The sequence below is a fragment of the Pseudophryne corroboree genome, chromosome 5 (genome assembly GCF_028390025.1).
Source record: "Pseudophryne corroboree isolate aPseCor3 chromosome 5, aPseCor3.hap2, whole genome shotgun sequence".
NCBI lineage: Eukaryota > Metazoa > Chordata > Amphibia > Anura > Myobatrachidae > Pseudophryne > Pseudophryne corroboree.
In genome coordinates this window covers 641,618,588-641,639,734 of record NC_086448.1, presented here as the reverse complement: position 1 = coordinate 641,639,734, position 21,147 = coordinate 641,618,588, and the positions used below count along the sequence as shown (strand labels likewise).

General features: G+C 44.3%; 1 pseudogene; it reads left to right on the top strand.

Annotated features, from left to right (window-relative positions):
- The first annotated feature begins 4,071 nt into the window (after positions 1-4,071).
- Positions 4,072-4,190, top strand: LOC134930439 (5S ribosomal RNA; annotated as a pseudogene).
- The last annotated feature ends 16,957 nt before the right edge of the window (positions 4,191-21,147 follow it).

Genomic DNA, 21,147 nt, shown 5'->3' with positions numbered 1-21,147 from the left:
CTGAAGATGCGAACCGGACCTTTTGTCCAGCAGGTCCCACTGGAAAGTTCTTGCGTGGAATCTGCCGAATGGAATTGCTTCGTAGGTAGCCACCATTTTTCCCAGGACCCTTGTGCACTGATGCACTGACACTTGGCCTGGTTTTAGGAGGTTTCTGACTAGTTCGGATAACTCCCTGGCTTTCTCCTCCGGGAGAAACACCTTTTTCTGGACTGTGTCCAGGATCATCCCTAGGAATAGAAGACGTGTCGTCGGGATCAGCTGCGATTTTAGAATATTGAGAATCCAACCGTGCTGCCGCAACACTACTTGAGATAGTGCTACCCCGACTACCAACTGTTCCCTGGATCTTGCCCTTATCAGGAGATCGTCCAAGTAAGGGATGACTAAAACTCCCTTCCTTCGAAGGAGTATCATCATTTCGGCCATTACTTTGGTAAAGACCCGGGGTGCCGTGGACAAACCAAACGGCAGCGTCTGAAACTGATAGTGACAGTTCTGTACCACAAACCTGAGGTACCCTTGGTGTGAAGGGTAAATTGGGACATGGAGATAAGCATCCTTGATGTCCCGAGACACCATATAATCCCCTTCTTCCAGGTTCGCAATCACCGCTCTGAGTGACTCCATCTTGAATTTGAACCTTTGTATGTAAGTGTTCAAGGATTTCAGATTTTAAATAGGTCTCACCGAGCCGTCCGGCTTCGGTACCACAGATAGCGTGGAATAATACCCCTTTCCCTGTTGTAGGAGGGGTACCTTGATTATCACCTGCTGGGAATACAGCTTGTGAATGGCTTCCAATACCGCCTCCCTGTCGGAGGGAGACGTCGGTAAAGCAGACTTTAGGAAAACGGCGAAGGGGAGACGTCTCGAATTCCAATTTGTACCCCTGAGATACCACCTGAAGGATCCAGGGGTCCACCTGTGAGTGAGCCCACTGCACGCTGAAATTTTTGAGACGGGCCCCCACCGTGCCTGAGTCCGCTTGTAAAGCCCCAGCGTCATGCTGAGGACTTGGCAGAAACGGGAGAGGGCTTCTGTTCCTGGGAACTGGCTGTTTGCTGCAGCCTTTTTCCTCTCCCTCTGCCACGGGGCAGAAATGAGGAGCCTTTTGCCCGCTTGCCCTTATGGGGCCGAAAGGACTGCGCCTGATAATACGGCGTCTTCTTATGTTGAGAGGCTACCTGGGGTAAAAATGTGGATTTCCCAGCCGTTGCCGTGGCCACCAGGTCTGTTAGACCTACCCCAAATAACTCCTCCCTTTTATAAGGCGATACTTCCATATGCCTTTTGGAATCAGCATCACCTGACCACTGTCTTGTCCATAACCCTCTTCTGGCAGAAATGGACAGCGCACTTACTCTTGATGCCAGTCGGCAAATATCCCTCTGTGCATCACGCATATATAGAAATGCATCTTTTAAATGCTCTATAGTCAGTAATATACTGTCCCTATCTAGGGTATCAATATTGTCAGTCAGGGAATCCGACCAAGCCACCCCAGCACTGCACATCCAGGCTGAGGCGATTGCTGGTCGCAGTATCACACCCGTGTGAGTGTATATACATTTTAGGATATTTTCCTGCTTTCTGTCAGCAGGTTCCTTAAGGGCGGCCGTATCCGGGGACGGTAGTGCCACCTGTTTAGACAAGCGTGTGAGCGCTTTATCCACCCTAAGGGGTGTTTCCCAACGTGCCCTATCCTCTGGCGGGAAGGGGTATGATGCTAATAACTTTTTAGGAATTAACAGTTTTTATCGGGGGGAAACCCACGCATCATCACACACTTCATTTAATTCCTCAGATGCAGGAAAAACTACAGGCAGTTTTTTCTCACCCAACATAATACCCTTTTTAGTGGTACTGGTATTATCAGAAATATGTAAAACATTTCCCATAGCCTCAATCATGTAACGTGTGGCCCTACTGGAAGTCACATTCGTCTCTTAATCGTCGACACTGGAGTCAGTATCCGTGTCGGCGTCTGTATCTGCCATCTGAGGTAACGGGCGTTTTAGAGCCCCTGATGGCTTTTGAGACACCTGGACAGGCACAGGCTGAGTAGCCGGCTGTCTCATGTCATCAATCTTTTGTAAAGAGCTGACACTCCATAAGCTCAGCCACTCAGGTGTCGACTCCCTAGGGGGTGACATCTCCATTACAGGCAATTGCTCCGCCTCCACACCATTTTCCTCCTCATACATGTCGACACAATCGTACCGACACACAGCACACACACAGGGAATGCTCTGATAGAGGACAGGACCCCACTAGCCCTTTGGGGAGACAGAGGGAGAGTATGCCAGCACACACCAGAGCGCTATATATATACAGGGATAACCTTATAGAAGTGTTTTTCCCCTTATAGCTGTTGTTTTATTAATACTGCGCCTAATTAGTGCCCCCCTCTCTTTTTTAACCCCTTTCTGTAGTGTAGTAACTGCAGGGGAGAGCCAGGGAGCTTCCCTCCAACGGAGCTGTGAGAGAAAATGGCGCCAGTGTGCTGAGGAGATAGGCTCCGCCCCTTTTTCGCAGACTTTTCTCCTGCATTTTTATGGATTCTGGCAGGGGTTAAAATACATCCATATAGCCCTGGGGGTTATATGTGATGTATGTTTGCCAGCCAAGGTGTTTTTATTGCTGCTCAGGGCGCCCCCCCCAGCGCCCTGCACCCTCAGTGACCGCAGTGTGAGGTGTGTATGAGGAGCAATGGCGCACAGCTGCAGTGCTGTGCGCTACCTTGGTGAAGACTGATGTCTTCTGCCGCCGATTTTCCGGACCTCTTCTAGCTTCTGGCTCTGTAAGGGGGCCGGCGGCGCGGCTCTGGGACCGGACTCCGAGGCTGGGCCTGTGTTCGGTCCCTCTGGAGCTAATGGTGTCCAGTAGCCAAGAAGCCCAAGCTGGCTGCAAGCAGGCAGGTTCGCTTCTTCTCCCCTTAGTCCCTCGATGCAGTGAGCCTGTTGCCAGCAGGTCTCACTGAAAATAAAAAACCTAAAACTAAACTTTCACTAAGAAGCTCAGGAGAGCCCCTTCTCGGCCGGGCACAAAAATCTAACTGAGGCTTGGAGGAGGGTCATAGGGGGAGGAGCCAGTGCACACCAGGTAGTCCTAAAGCTTTACTGTTGTGCCCAGTCTCCTGCGGAGCCGCTATTCCCATGGTCCTTACGGAGTTCCCAGCATCCACTAGGACGTCAGAGAAATAGCATATAGAGTCTTAACTGATATATCAGGAGGTCTCTGGGTGAAGGCCCAACGCGTTTCGTCTCCAAGACTTCTTCATGGGGTAAGTGACAAGGTGTAACAGAGCTACTATATATACCCCCCTAATTGGGAGTAAAGTGATGACATCATATCCTGTCTATGTTAATTAAAAAGTCGCTCCTTGCTGGAGCACAAGTATAATCCTTATTAATAGCTGCCATTATTATATACAGCATGAAATAAACAGTGTGAATTAGTAAATAAAAGAATTTGGGCATTAGAACAGATGATTCCGGACAGGCGCGGTACTTCCGCCACACTTCCGGTATATGGAAAGTTCGTATGCGCATGCGCGCCGTCTTAGTATAGTTCCCCGCTTCCGGTTGCGCTTGTGTAGTGCCGTGATGACGTCGTTGTAAGTTCCGGCTGTGTGCATTTCATTGGTCGTTTGCGGCACATGAATTCTCAGTCCCGGAACTGACGTGTAGTGGAACGCACGTGTGGACCGCATCACGTGACCCGGATTCTCGGCTTTGCTTTGTTGTCATGGACAACACAATTCGAATCCGGAAGAACTGACCTGCAAGGCGATAGAATTGGTTAAACTTGGAGAGAGAGTAGGAGATTTGGCAATCAAGCTATCTCAACAAGAGATGTTCTGGATTTTCCAGCTAAAAACCATGCATCCACTTGGCCTGAACGAGAATTATGAAATCGCCCCGTTTCTGTAAAGGTGTCGTTGAAGATTATCTGAAAATATCTAGAATTTTCCTCTGCACTCCTCACTATTTCACATGTATATATATAGCACCGCACCAATAAAATTATATAATATATTGTGTTGGCATTTTTTGTTGCGTACGAAAGAAATACAGTCAAACCACACTGGAAAGGCCCAATCTCAACCGAACTTGGAAGCGAAGCAGTATTGGGCCTGACTAGTACCAAAAGGGGCGACCCATTGGGAATATTAGGTACTGTACTGAAAGTAAAGGCAACTTCCCAAATGTCCAATCGCGACGGATATCAAATAGATCACTGATAACGTAATATAAATGTATAGTAACCCTTCTCGAAATACATAAATGATCACGATATATCCAAGCATGCACTAAGGCAACATTACCTTACCACACAGGTGAATGCAATTTAATTAAGGTAACTGCACTTTAGTAGATCACCATTTCCTAGTTCACTGGCACCTCTAACTAAATGGCAGACACAGCACTGAGCAACTATCATCACATAATAATATATATAAATCATGCACCACTTGTTCACTTCTTTGGAAAATGGGTATTTCCCATAACCCCCCCCCCCCCCTCTTCCCAGCTTTCTTTTCATATACATGTGTATATATTAATATGTCTATATTTATATACATGCCATTAATTATCAACTATCTATCTCCTGAAAGATACCTTACCCCACCTTACATGCCATTAATTATCAACTATCTATCTCCTGAAAGATATATATCTAATGCTTAATTTTTGTTTAATTTTTGTCTGATTATTTAATACAATTAAATATAATACACATCATACAGCCTAATATACATAGGTGTGTACGTAATGTCGACCATTAACATAAGTATAAGATTTTCATGAATATGACATCCGTTTTGCGAGCGCAAAACGTTGTAATATAAAAACTTTCTAAACACTCTTTATTTGTATCTTTTTGGTGACCATGTCCGGGCATATATGTTTCTAAGAAACATCATGAGAGAACAAGTACGTCTCCATGACAACAAAGCAAAGCCGAGAATCCGGGTCACGTGATGCGGTCCACCCGTGCGTTCCACTACACGTCAGTTCCGGGACTGAGAATTCATGTGCCGCAAACGACCAATGAAATGCACACAGCCGGAACTTACAACGACGTCATCACGGCACTACACAAGCGCAACCGGAAGCGGGGAACTATACTAAGACGGCGCGCATGCGCATACGAACTTTCCGTATACCGGAAGTGTGGCGGAAGTACCGCGTCTGTCCGGAATCATCTGTTCTAATGCCCAAATTCTTTTATTTACTAATTCACACTGTTTATTTCATGCTGTATATAATAATGGCAGCTATTAATAAGGATTATACTTGTGCTCCAGCAAGGAGCGACTTTTTAATTAACATAGACAGGATATGATGTCATCACTTTACTCCCAATTAGGGGGGTATATATAGTAGCTCTGTTACACCTTGTCACTTACCCCATGAAGAAGTCTTGGAGACGAAACGCGTTGGGCCTTCACCCAGAGACCTCCTGATATATCAGTTAAGACTCTATATGCTATTTTTCCACATTTGATTAGCTCATTTGCACAGACAATCCGCACTTTATTTGAGAATTTAATACATGTCCATTCCTTTCTGAAAACAGTCAGTTTTTAGAACTACATTTTATGTAAAGGACTCTCATTTTTCTATTTTTATATGTAAAAAATTTTTTTATTCATTGGTACTGTATTTTAATTTATTCTTAGTGTTGTGAAATAAATTGATATTATATATTTTATATATCTTTTATATATTTATTACACTTGGTCACATATAAACACCTCAGGTCGCTTATACCCCTATTCGGTATTCCCATATATATATATATATATATATATATATATATATATATATATAAATAAAGTAAAATAACCAATATTCATGCTACACAAGACCCACTACTTTTTGCTTATTCTCCTTTACCTGTCTGCTGCTTTTCACATTGTGAACTCTAATCCTGCAAATCCTACACTCACTTGGTCTATGTGGTGATACCCTATCCTGGCTGTCCTCCTTCCTCTTTGACCATTCCTTCTATGTCTCCTCTCATGTGTTCACCAAGGTTCTATTCTTGGACATCTCCTATTCTCCCACTATGCATACTCTTTAGGAGAGCTTATCAACTTATTTGACATCCAATATCATCTTTATGCTGATGATTCTCAGATCTACCTTTCCTTCCCTGACCTCTTCCCCTCTCTCCTCACTTGTTTCTTCAGCTGTCTCTCTGCTTTCTATTCCTAGATATCCCAGTGCTTTTTTAACCTTAACTTGTCTAAGGGCCTAATTCAGATCTGATTGCAGCAGCAAATTTGTTAGCAGATGGGCAAAACCATGTGCACTGCAGGAGGGGGCAGATGTAACACATTTAGAGAGAGTAATAGGCCCTACACACTGGCAGATATTCCTCAAAGATATGAACGATCTCGTTCATTATTGAACGAGATACCGTTCATATCTTTGAGTGTGGAGTCACCAGCGATGAACGATGTGCAGCCCCGCGCTCGTTCATCGCTGGTGTCCTGTCGGCTGTACATGCAGGCCAATATGGACGATCTCGTCCATATTTGCCTACACTTCAAAGAAGCAGGGTGACGGGGGAGTGAAGAAACTTCACTCCCCCCATCACTGCCCCCCCGCCGCCGGGTCGCCGGTCGGCCGTATACGCCATCGGGCAGCTCGGCAGCGGATCTTTATATGTGTAGGGCCCTTTAGATTTGGGTGGGGTGTGTTCAAACTGAAATCTAAATTGCAGTGTAAAAATAAAGCAGCCAGTATTTACCCTGCACAGAAACAATATGACCCACCAAAATGTAACTCTCTTTGCACATGTTATATCTGCCCGCCCCTGCAGTGCACATGGTTTTGCCTATTTGCTAACAAATTTGCTTCTGCGATCAGATCTGAATTAGGCCCTAAGACTGAGCTGATCATCTTCCCAACCTCATGCATATCCTCACGTACCACTATTTCATTATGATCACCACGCTGCGGGCAAGATGGCGCGCTACGCACACCACACTATTTATTCTCCTTCCAGGGGGGTCGTGGAACCCCAAGAGGGAGAATAGTTGTCGGTATGCTGGGTGTTGAGATTCCGGCGCTGGTATACTGAGCGCCGGTATCCCAACAGCCGGCATACTGAATACCACCCCTGCTGCCTGCTCATCTTCCTTTCCAAATGTTCTACATTCCTCTCCTCTCATGCAAGCCCTACATGTGGAATTCTCTCCCTCTATCAGACTCTCCATCTCACTACAAAATTTTAAATGGGCTCTCATTACACTTTTTTATCAGACTCAGCCATCTCTCATCCTAACCCTCTCTTCCGTACTCACTGTACAGTATGCCCCTGTTTGTCTGCCAATCCCTTTCAAAATATAAGCTTATGGTGAGCAGGGTCCTACTTCCCATGCTTATGCTATCATCTACTCCATACAAACTGCAACAACACCTAACACTTGGTTTCTGCCACCCTGCTGCTTATTTGATTGTCATGATTGCTGATGCAGCATTGTTTATAAACCATGTACTTTTCTTGCATTGTCTCATGTAGACCCTTGTGGCACCATATAAAGAATAATAATAATAATAATAATAATAATCATAATAATAATCATCATCATCATCATATATTATTCACCTAAAAAATTTTTGACCCTAATACCACATGCAACCAGAAATCAAAATATATTCATGGATAAAAAGTTCCAGCCTTACAATGAGTTACCATTCGCCGAATATCCACGGCTTAACCCATGTTTGTGAAGATATATGGAACAGGTGATGGAACAGGTGGGGGTGGGGGGTCAGGGTTATCTCTCCTTAATAACACACATCCCTTTGTCTGGCTGAGTAGTGTAGTATGTACTGCAGGTCCCACCAGACACCCCTGATCAACAACCCTGACCCCTGATCACCCTTCCTGGACCCATCACTGACACAAGGTGATATCAAACACGAGTACAAATTAGGCAGTTATAGACATTTGGTAGACATCAGTGATTGGTACTCTGTCTGAGCATGCACCTGGATTATAATCACACATACTGCTAAAATACCATATTTGTCTGAAAGTATATTTCACATACTGTAAAATGTTGAAATTGGTACACGCCAAATGATACATTCTATATTTAATTTTTTCAGATTTCAGACTTAATCCTTCTTAGACAGCAAATTAAATATTCCCAAATTATCCAAAATAGTGGGTGTTTTTTATTTGGAATTACAAGTGAACTAAAAGCAATTTTTCTTTTACTAACCACCACCAAGAAGCACTTGGTTCTTGCTCTGGCATTCATACCCTTTTTTAATACCCCTTTCCAAAACAACAAAGTTCAGGCTTATACATATAGGTTTTATATTAAAATAAGCACTTGACGGAAATGTAGATAATGGGGGTAATTCCAAGTTGATCGCAGCAGGATTTTTTTTAGCAGTTGGGCAAAACCATGTGCACTGCAGGGGAGGCAGATATAACATGTGCAGAGAGAGTTAGATTTGGGTGGGTTATTTTGTTTCTGTGCAGGGTAAATACTGGCTGCTTTATTTTTACACTGCAATTTAGATTGCAGATTGAACACACCCCACCCAAATCTAACTCTCTCTGCATATGTTATATCTGCCTCCCCTGCAGTGCACATGGGGGGTAATTCCAAGTTGATCGCAGCAGGAATTTTTTTAGCAATTGGGCAAAACCATGTGCACTGCAGGGGAGGCAGATTTAACATGTGCAGAGAGAGTTAGGCACCCCAATGTTGATCGTTGGGGTGCCTTGATGACCATGTTTAGGAACCCCTGGTCTATAGTATAGGGTGTAATTGTCTGGTGATCAATAAAGAGCAGCCTTTCCCTTGCCAGATCTAGCTGGTTGGAATGAAAATCTGGTAATGGATGAGAGCAAAGGACAATCGACCATTTGCTCCCAAACACTGCAAAATGGACAACAGTCGTTCATCCAAGTTGGTTACATTTGTGTTTAACCAATTTGTATGAACGACAGGGTTTGTTCCTTTTCCAGTGTTTGGGAGCAAATGATAGATTGTAATAATCTCTCATCCATTACCAGATTTTCATTCCAACCAGCTAGATCTGGCAGATTATCTGCCAGATAATTGTATAGTGTGTACCTAGCTTAATTCAAACTGATACGTTAAGAACTGTATTTAAAAAAATCTGAATCCAAAAATGTTGCTTAATTTATTATACATTTTGTACATAATTCTGTGCTTATCATGTGCAAACCCACATATTTTAGAATAAATAAATGTCTGAGTTTTAACAAAGACCCCAGAACCATAGATTTAGCATCTATGCTGATAATTGTAATTCAGATTCCCTAACTTGAACCACAATTCACAGCAAGTGCTTTGTGCAATGACCCAATTTTTGCCTAAGTACAGAAAACTAAAATAAAAGATTGCAGGAATAAATCAAGATCTTGAGCTGGAAAAAATCTTGTTCAGCTTTTATTTGAACTCACTACATCCATTTCTTTTTTAACCAGGAAAATCACAGTTAAAGAATCTCCATTTTCAAAAAATGGAGTAAGCCTTTTTGTGTCTTTACTTTTCAAAAGCATTAATAAAGAAAAAAAAAAATTTATTGCAGATTTAATAATACATGTCAGAATACATTGAAGCAAAGGTTATCAGGCTATCCATCATTTTTGCAGAACAGCAGATTTCCTTTATCTCAGATGGATTTTCCCTTTAACCTTAAGAAATTCGCTAGGCATATTAGTAAAACATTCATTTTTATTATTCTCTGATTATTATTCATTTTAATTTTAGCCATGAACTATAGAGCTAATATGCTAATACACTGTAATACAATTATTCAGCAGTGGCTGCTGCCCCTGGGCTGCAGTGCCAACCAAAGACTGCAGGGGAAGCTGGCCAGCACATATAGACATACATGTCAAGTTGTATGTAACATATGTGCTTGCTTGGGAGTTCTGGTAGCGCTATCCCTGTCCTCTGGGCTGCCATTGCCCACATATGGAGCCAGCTGTGATTGACCGTGAAGGGCTCTGGGATCGGGGGCCTACTACGCCACTTGCATCCGCGGTCTTGCACAGTTCTGTGCTGGGCCCGGTGACCTGTTTCCAAAGACTGGCTGTGACCGTAACTACCCCTGACTGCTGATCAGCTACTGTCTCGCAGGGACTGTGCTGCAGGGTGCTGTGGGTGGATCACATATAGGACCTTCCCTGCAGTTTATTGTTGCGGACCTACCCACTGATGGGGCACCAGGGTTGGTCTGGGGGACACTGCAGGTGCAGTACCAGTCCCGCTTGCTGTTTGTGGATCCTGTACAGACAGGGGCAATATCTAATTACCTCTTACTGGTGGGATTATCTCTGCTGCATTTTCGCATAGGTCTGAGGATCACAGGGCCGGATTATAGGAGGAGCGACAGGCAGCAGTCGTCCCAAGGTCACCACAGATTAGGGCCCCCCAGACACTGACCCCACCCCCCTGGAATGGCCAGAGCTCTTTTCTTTGGAGCACCGCATCTAGCTGTGTCTCTGTTCCCCCCACATCCTTGGTGGCACAGCTGTTTATTAACAGCAGCCACCAAGCAGCTCCTAACTACTCAATGCAGTCTCACAGGAGAGGGACATAAATCCCGCAAGACACTGTCCTGGAGCTGCCCACAGCTGCTGTTATGACGATGGAGCTGCAAAGATGTGACTCAGGGGCAGATGTATTAAGCCTGGAGTAGTGATAAAGCAATGATAAGTGCAAGGTGATAACGCACCAGCCAATCAGCTCCAATATGTAAATTGAAAGTTAGGAGCTGATTGGCTAGTGCGTTATCACCCTGCACTTATCATTGCTTTATCACTTCTTTAGGCTTAATACATCTGCCCCTCAGTGCGCCATCTCAGCTCCTTGCTTTCTCAGACCTTTGCTCAGGCTGCTGCTCAATAACATCAGACCAGACAGGTGATGTGATATGTGTGTGAGAGCCACTGTTATTGGGGGCAGTGGCGCCGAGAGAGGATGGTAGAGGGTACAAATTACCTGGGCCCAGATCTGATTGAGGGGACCAGGCCACCACCCCCTTACTTAGCAGCAGCAGATGCAGCTCTCTTCCTCATCCCATCACACGCCACTGTGTACTGGGCTGCAGTGTGGCCATGGAGGTGCTTAAATACTATTTTTTTCAGTATTTTTTTCTAAGGGTACATGACCACACCTCCTGTGATTAGGCCACACCCCTTGAAAAGTACCTGGGCCCATCCTGGCTCTCGACTGCCATGATTGGGGGTTCAGGAGAGGGGAGTGGCATAATTTTTTTTAATTGGGGCCCCCACAATTTAGTTGCCCCTGGTCCCCCACAACCCTTAATCCAGCCATGGGGTGAGTGATTGGAGTTCTATTTTAACCCCCCTAAGTTAAGTGATTATTGATTAGTGCTCCCGGCTGTTCATTGCTTATACCATACTGGTTCTTTGAAGTAGAACTGGAGCTCCATCTGGTGGTTCTTCAATGCAATAGCCTAAATTTCTACTCTACTTCCTGCACTCTACTGTAATTCCATTTAGGGGCATCATCATCTGCAGCTAATCAGATTCCAGTAGTTTGTGGACAAAAACATAGTACCAGGGCTTCTGACTACACAGCTCTCATTGTGTTGTCCTCTGATCTTCCAAAAGATTTATGCTTGTGCACTGCAATATAGCATTCTGCTTGTTTGATTGATCAGCCTGATGTCTCCTATCACCTGTACTACTAGTGCGATAGTCTAAAAGTTTTACATCCAATGGAGCCATCCTTGTCTTATACTCTATTATTTATAATTTGTTGAGCCTCTGCCTTCCTATCCCTCCTAAATGTTACAAGGTGTCTAAATCGTTTTCTCAACTTGCATTCTTCAATCCCACTCAAGCCTGCAAATGTGTCAGGGCCATAAGCTCTCGCAAGGATTCCCCTGCCTCCTCCTCTGTCACTGTCCAACTCTGGATGCTACTTTGGAGCTGGTTGGGTATAGCAACGCTCTTACTGTGGGTACTATGAAATATCTCCTATCTCAAATTAAGGAGGAGGTTGCCACTGATTTCCATGCCAGCCTTCAGGTGTTTACAACACTTGATCTTGGCGCAGCATTAAAGAATAGTAGCAAAAAGAGTGCAAGGAAATGTCAGAGTGAATAAAATAAAACACATTTAATAATAACAAATTAAAACATAATATTTTCTGGGTGTATATAACCACAATTTCTTAAAATCTATATACGCATAATTCATATGTATAAGGATTTAACCGGTACCAATATCCTTTATATAGTAGATTAAAATCATTCAGAAAGTCACAGCCTAATCGGCCCTAGATGTCCTGAGACCTGATATCCTTAGCCACTAGAGATGAGCGGGTTCGGTTCCTCTGAATCCGAACCCGCCCGAACTTCATGTTTTTTTTCACGGGTCCGAGCGACTCGGATCTTCCCGCCTTGCTCGGTTAACCCGAGCGCGCCCGAACGTCATCATCCCGCTGTCGGATTCTCGCGAGGCTCGGATTCTATCGCGAGACTCGGATTCTATATAAGGAGCCGCGCGTCGCCGCCATTTTCACACGTGCATTGAGAGTCATAGGGAGAGGACGTGGCTGGCGTCCTCTCCGTTTAGAGAAGAGAGAGACACAGTAGAGACGAGAGAGACACAGTAGTAGTAATTTTGGGGAGCATTATTAGGAGGAGTACTACTATACTACTATACTACTTGCTGAAGTGATATAGATTAGATAGTGTGACTGTAAGTGTATTGTATTATCTGACTTGTGGGGGAGACACTGACAGTGGGGAGCAGTTAGAGTCTGAGAGCAGGACTCAGGAGTACATATAACGTACAGTGCACACTTTTGCTGCCAGAGTCAGTGCCACACTGCCATTGTTGTGACCACACTGACCACCAGTATAATAATATATTTTGTGATTGTCTGCTTAGGACTCGGAGTACTAGTTGCAAGTTGCAACGTGAGTGACCTGACCACTAGTTTAATAATCAATCACCACCAGTTTAATATATATATATATATATATATATATATATAATTGTATATAATATATATATATATATATATATAATATTGTATACCACCTACCCGTGGTTTTTTTTTTTTCATTCTTCTTTATACATACTACTATAGTAGCTTACTGTAGCAGTCTGCGGTGCTGCTGACCTGACAGTGTCCAGCAGGTCCGTCATCAGTCATTACATAATAAATATATATATAGTACCTGTCCGGCTGCAGTACTAGTGATATTATATTGATTTCATCTCATTATCAATAATTTATCATCCAGTCTAGACTCTATATTAGCAGCAGACACAGTACGTTAATCCACGGCTGTAGCTACCTCTGTGTCGGCACTCGGCAGTCCATCCATAATTGTATACCACCTACCCGTGGTTTTTTTTTTTCTTTCTTCTTTGTACATACTACTATAGTATAGTAGCTTACTATAGCAGTCTGCGGTGCTGCTGAGCTGACAGTGTCCAGCAGGTCCGTCATCAGTCATCATCATTACCTAATAAATATATTATCTACCTGTCCGGCTGCAGTACTAGTGATATTATATATACATACATATATATATTGATTTCATATCATTATCATCCAGTCTATATTAGCAGCAGACACAGTACGTTAGTCCACGGCTGTAGCTACCTCTGTGTCGGCACTCGGCAGTCCATCCATAATTGTATACCACCTACCCGTGGTTTTTTTTTTTTCTTTCTTCTTTGTACATACTACTATAGTATAGTAGCTTACTGTAGCAGTCTGCGGTGCTGCTGAGCTGACAGTGTCCAGCAGGTCCGTCATCAGTCATCATCATTACCTAATAAATATATTATCTACCTGTCCGGCTGCAGTACTAGTGATATTATATATACATACATATATATATTGATTTCATATCATTATCATCCAGTCTATATTAGCAGCAGACACAGTACATTAGTCCACGGCTGTAGCTACCTCTGTGTCGGCACTCGGCAGTCCATCCATAATTGTATACCACCTACCCGTGTTTTTTTTTTTCTTCTTCTTTGTACATACTACTATAGTATAGTAGCTTACTGTAGCAGTCTGCGGTGCTGCTGAGCTGACAGTGTCCAGCAGGTCCGTCATCAGTCATCATTACCTAATAAATATATTATCTACCTGTCCGGCTGCAGTACTAGTGATATTATATATACATACATATATATATTGATTTCATATCATTATCATCCAGTCTATATTAGCAGCAGACACAGTACGGTAGTCCACGGCTGTAGCTACCTCTGTGTCGGCACTCGGCAGTCCATCCATAATTGTATACCACCTACCCGTGGTTTTTTTTTTCTTTCTTCTTTGTACATACTACTATAGTATAGTAGCTTACTGTAGCAGTCTGCGGTGCTGCTGAGCTGACAGTGTCCAGCAGGTCCGTCATCAGTCATCATTACCTAATAAATATATTATCTACCTGTCCGGCTGCAGTACTAGTGATATTATATATACATACATATATATATTGATTTCATATCATTATCATCCAGTCTATATTAGCAGCAGACACAGTACGGTAGTCTACGGCTGTAGCTACCTCTGTGTCGGCACTCGGCAGTCCATCCATAATTGTATACCACCTACCCGTGGTTTTTTTTTTTCTTTCTTCTTTGTACATACTACTATAGTATAGTAGCTTACTGTAGCAGTCTGCGGTGCTGCTGAGCTGACAGTGTCCAGCAGGTCCGTCATCAGTCATCATTACCTAATAAATATATTATCTACCTGTCCGGCTGCAGTACTAGTGATATTATATATACATACATATATATATTGATTTCATATCATTATCATCCAGTCTATATTAGCAGCAGACACAGTACGGTAGTCCACGGCTGTAGCTACCTCTGTGTCGGCACTCGGCAGTCCATCCATAAGTATACTAGTATCCATCCATCTCCATTGTTTACCTGAGGTGCCTTTTAGTTGTGCCTATTAAAATATGGAGAACAAAAATGTTGAGGTTCCAAAATTAGGGAAAGATCAAGATCCACTTCCACCTCGTGCTGAAGCTGCTGCCACTAGTCATGGCCGAGACGATGAAATGCCAGCAACGTCGTCTGCCAAGGCCGATGCCCAATGTCATAGTACAGAGCATGTCAAATCCAAAACACCAAATATCAGTAAAAAAAGGACTCCAAAACCTAAAATAAAATTGTCGGAGGAGAAGCGTAAACTTGCCAATATGCCATTTACCACACGGAGTGGCAAGGAACGGCTGAGGCCCTGGCCTATGTTCATGGCTAGTGGTTCAGCTTCACATGAGGATGGAAGCACTCAGCCTCTCGCTAGAAAAATGAAAAGACTCAAGCTGGCAAAAGCAGTAGCACCGCAAAGAACTGTGCGTTCTTCGAAATCCCAAATCCACAAGGAGAGTCCGACTCCAATTGTGTCGGTTGCGATGCCTGACCTTCCCAACACTGGACGTGAAGAGCATGCGCCTTCCACCATTTGCACGCCCCCTGCAAGTGCTGGAAGGAGCACCCGCAGTCCAGTTTCCTGATAGTCAGATTGAAGATGTCAGTGTTGAAGTACACCAGGATGAGGAGGATATGGGTGTTGCTGGCGCTGGGGAGGAAATTGAACAGGAGGATTCTGACGGTGAGGTGGTTTGTTTAAGTCAGGCACCCGGGGAGACACCTGTTGTCCGTGGGAGGAATATGGCCACTGACATGCCTGGTGAAAATACCAAAAAAATCAGCTCTTCGGTGTGGAAGTATTTCAACAGAAATGCGGACAACAGGTGTCAAGCCGTGTGTTGCCTTTGTCAAGCTGTAATAAGTAGGGGTAAGGACGTTAACCACCTCGGAACATCCTCCCTTATACGTCACCTGCAGCGCATTCATAATAAGTCACTGACAAGTTCAAAAACTTTGGGTGACAGCGGAAGCAGTCCACTGACCAGTAAATACCTTCCTCTTGTAACCAAGCTCACGCAAACCACCCCACCAACTCCCTCAGTGTCAATTTCCTCCTTCCCCAGGAATGCCAATAGTCCTGCAGGCCATGTCACTGGCAATTCTGACGATTCCTCTCCTGCCTGGGATTCCTCCGATGCATCCTTGCGTGTAACGCCTACTGCTGCTGGCGCTGCTGTTGTTGCTGCTGGGAGTCGATGGTCATCCCAGAGGGGAAGTCGTAAGACCACTTTTACTACTTCCACCAAGCAATTGACTGTCCAACAGTCCTTTGCGAGGAAGATGAAATATCACAGCAGTCATCCTACTGCAAAGCGGATAACTGAGGCCTTGGCATCCTGGGTGGTGAGAAACGTGGTTCCGGTATCCATCATTACTGCAGAGCCAACTAGAGACTTGTTGGAGGTACTGTGTCCCCGGTACCAAATACCATCTAGGTTCCATTTCTCTAGGCAGGCGATACCGAAAATGTACACAGACCTCAGAAAAAGAGTCACCAGTGTCCTAAAAAATGCAGCTGTACCCAATGTCCACTTAACCACGGACATGTGGACAAGTGGAGCAGGGCAGGGTCAGGACTATATGACTGTGACAGCCCACTGGGTAGATGTATGGACTCCCGCCGCAAGAACAGCAGCGGCGGCACCAGTAGCAGCATCTCGCAAACGCCAACTCTTTCCTAGGCAGGCTACGCTTTGTATCACCGGTTTCCAGAATACGCACACAGCTGAAAACCTCTTACGGCAACTGAGGAAGATCATCGCGGAATGGCTTACCCCAATTGGACTCTCCTGTGGATTTGTGGCATCGGACAACGCCAGCAATATTGTGTGTGCATTAAATATGGGCAAATTCCAGCACGTCCCATGTTTTGCACATACCTTGAATTTGGTGGTGCAAAATTATTTAAAAAACGACAGGGGCGTGCAAGAGATGCTGTCGGTGGCCAGAAGAATTGCGGGACACTTTCGGCGTACAGGCACCACGTACAGAAGACTGGAGCACCACCAAAAACTACTGAACCTGCCCTGCCATCATCTGAAGCAAGAAGTGGTAACGAGGTGAAATTCAACCCTCTATATGCTTCAGAGGTTGGAGGAGCAGCAAAAGGCCATTCAAGCCTATACAATTGAGCACGATATAGGAGGTGGAATGCACCTGTCTCAAGCGCAGTGGAGAATGATTTCAATGTTGTGCAAGGTTCTGATGCCCTTTGAACTTGCCACACGTGAAGTCAGTTCAGACACTGCCAGCCTGAGTCAGGTCATTCCCCTCATCAGGCTTTTGCAGAAGAAGCTGGAGACATTGAAGGAGGAGCTAACACGGAGCGATTCCGCTAGGCATGTGGGACTTGTGGATGGAGCCCTTAATTCGCTTAACAAGGATTCACGGGTGGTCAATCTGTTGAAATCAGAGCACTACATTTTGGCCACCGTGCTCGATCCTAGATTTAAAGCCTACCTTGGATCTCTCTTTCCGGCAGACACAAGTCTGCTGGGGTTGAAAGACCTGCTGGTGAGAAAATTGTCAAGTCAAGCGGAACGCGACCTGTCAACATCTCCTCCTTCACATTCTCCCGCAACTGGGGGTGCGAGGAAAAGGCTCAGAATTCCGAGCCCACCCGCTGGCGGTGATGCAGGGCAGTCTGGAGCGACTGCTGATACTGACATCTGGTCCGGACTGAAGGACCTGACAACGATTACGGACATGTCGTCTACTGTCACTGCATATGATTCTCTCAACATTGAAAGAATGGTGGAGGATTATATGAGTGACCGCATCCAAGTAGGCACGTCACACAGTCCGTACTTATACTGGCAGGAAAAAGAGGCAATTTGGAGGCCCTTGCACAAACTGGCTTTATTCTACCTAAGTTGCCCTCCCACAAGTGTGTACTCCGAAAGAGTGTTTAGTGCCGCCGCTCACCTTGTCAGCAATCGGCGTACGAGGTTACATCCAGAAAATGTGGAGAAGATGATGTTCATTAAAATGAATTATAATCAAGTCCTCCGTGGAGACATTGACCAGCAGCAATTGCCTCCACAAAGTACACAGGGAGCTGAGATGGTGGATTCCACTGGGGACGAATTGATAATCTGTGAGGAGGGGGATGTACACAGTGATATATCGGAGGATGATGATGAGGTGGACATCTTGCCTCTGTAGAGCCAGTTTGTGCAAGGACAGATTAATTGCTTCTTTTTTGGTGGGGGTCCAAACCAACCCGTCATTTCAGTCACAGTCGTGTGGCAGACCCTGTCACTGAAATGATGGGTTGGTTAAAGTGTGCATGTCCTGTTTATACAACATAAGGGTGGGTGGGAGGGCCCAAGGACAATTCCATCTTGCACCTCTTTTTTCTTTAATTTTTCTTTGCGTCATGTGCTGTTTGTGGAATGCTTTTTGGAAGGGCCATCCTGCGTGACACTCCAGTGCCACTCCTAGATGGGCCCGGTGTTTGTGTCGGCCACTAGGGTCGCTTATCTTACTCACACAGCTACCTCATTGCGCCTCTTTTTTTCTTTGCGTCATGTGCTGTTTGGGGAGGGTTTTTTGGAAGGGACATCCTGCGTGACACTGCAGTGCCACTCCTAGATGGGCCCGGTGTTTGTGTCGGCCACTAGGGTCGCTTATCTTACTCACACAGCTACCTCATTGCGCCTCTTTTTTTCTTTGCGTCATGTGCTGTTTGGGGAGGGTTTTTTGGAAGGGCCATCCTGCGTGACACTGCAGTGACACTCCTAGATGGGCCCGGTGTTTGTGTCGGCCACTAGGGTCGCTTATCTTACTCACACAGCTACCTCATTGCGCCTCTTTTTTTCTTTGCGTCATGTGCTGTTTGGGGAGGGTTTTTTGGAAGGGCCATCCTGCGTGACACTGCAGTGCCACTCCTAGATGGGCCCGGTGTTTGTGTCGGCCACTAGGGTCGCTTATCTTACTCACACAGCTACCTCATTGCGCCTCTTTTTTTCTTTGCGTCATGTGCTGTTTGGGGAGGGTTTTTTGGAAGGGACATCCTGCGTGACACTGCAGTGACACTCCTAGATGGGCCCGGTGTTTGTGTCGGCCACTAGGGTCGCTTATCTTACTCACACAGCTACCTCATTGCGCCTCTTTTTTTCTTTGCGTCATGTGCTGTTTGGGGAGGGTTTTTTGGAAGGGCCATCCTGCGTGACACTGCAGTGCCACTCCTAGATGGGCCCGGTGTTTGTGTCGGCCACTAGGGTCGCTTATCTTACTCACACAGCTACCTCATTGCGCCTCTTTTTTTCTTTGCGTCATGTGCTGTTTGGGGAGGGTTTTTTGGAAGGGACATCCTGCGTGACACTGCAGTGCCACTCCTAGATGGGCCCGGTGTTTGTGTCGGCCACTAGGGTCGCTTAGCTTAGTCATCCAGCGACCTAGGTGCAAATTTTAGGACTAAAAATAATATTGTGAGGTGTGAGGTATTCAGAATAGACTGAAAATTAGTGTAAATTATGGTTTTTGAGGTTAATAATACTTTGGGATCAAAATGACCCCCAAATTCTATGATTTAAGCTGTTTTTTAGTTTTTTTTTTAAAAAAGCACCCGAATCCAAAACACACCCGAATCCGACAAAAAAAATTCGGTGAGGTTTTGCCAAAACGCGGTCGAACCCAAAACACGGCCGCGGAACCGAACCCAAAACCAAAACACAAAACCCGAAAAATTTCAAGTGCACATCTCTATTAGCCACATGGGCTTCCAGTTAAATTAACCGGGCAGATCTTTAAAATTGTAAAGTGATGTCCTTTTTATGCTGATTTTATAATCTCCTTTGTTGGTACTTATATGGACAAATTGCCCAATGCAGTGAGCCCTTTTACACCCTGTTTAAATCGGTGTGTGCTGACACAGGTGAGATTCACCTGCTGATTCCTAATGACAGTTAGTGAACAAGTGGTGCTAGTGCACCTTTCACCCTCCGCTCCGCTCATCGGGTCTCCGTCCAGATAACCTTCCTTGGCTATAGCCGGCCACCTCCCAGAGCCACAGTGCTCCTCCGCTCTGCACTGCTAGCAGGCTTTGGAATGCACCACTGTAGCTTCTGGTTTCATGGTTTCCAGCTTCCGGGGGTGTGTGCAGTCAGCGCCAGCTCGGGCTATTCCATCCAGTTAGTGTAGCTTCCAATGCGTTTTCCCCCCTCAGGGGCTTTGTCAGGGATAGCTGCATTCCAAATCCATTTGTCTTATATAGGCTGTCTCTACCTTAATTGAACTTAATTACAAGATCAATTATTAACCCTTAGTTGTTACAATTACTAAAGGTATTGCATTTTCATTTTTAAAAAACATTCAGTCTGACACAATTAAGGGGAATATTTTGTGCTGTGTCTTCCCAGTATTTATCCAGGTGTGCTCCATCTATTTCCGAGTGCTGTGTCCATAGCTCCTATTCTTATGTTATAATTTATTGTCCTATTTTCATAATTCTTCTTATCACCACATTGTGATTATTTCAAATTAATATTATTAATAAATGAACTACATTTAAATTAAATTAATATAACTAACCTTCTGCATGTCAAATATATATTTGAGGAACAGAAAAACTTAATCCTAATTTGAAAATATTTTTTAACGGATGATTAGCAACCATCTCCATATCAAAGGTATCTATGAGGAACAGAAGAACTTGATCCAAATTTTAAAAGAATTTTAACATGATTACAGCATTTAAAAATATATTAACTGCCACGTGTTTGCTGCCCTCTGCTGTCACTTAGCTTAATCATCCACCTTCCTCCATGCAACCTTTAGGCCTAAAGTCGATAAAAACAATATTGTGTTCTGTGAGGTGTTCAGAATAGACTAAAAATTAGTTGGAAATTAATATTATTGAGGTTAATTATACTGTAAGAATAAAAACAACCACAAATTCTGTTATTTTAGCTGTTTTTATGATTTAAAAAAAAATCCAGATCCAAAACCCACAAGGGCAGTTTTGTCAAAACCAATACAGATTAGAAACACGAAGGAGATCCAGATTCAAAACCAAAACACAAAACTCGAAAAATGGTCTCGCACACCCCTAGTTCTGATTTTTTCTCATTCTTTATTACTTTTGCATTTCTGATTATGTTTTTATCACCTATGTTTAATGTCTATAAGATAACATGATATATATATATATATATATATATATATTACACTAATAAA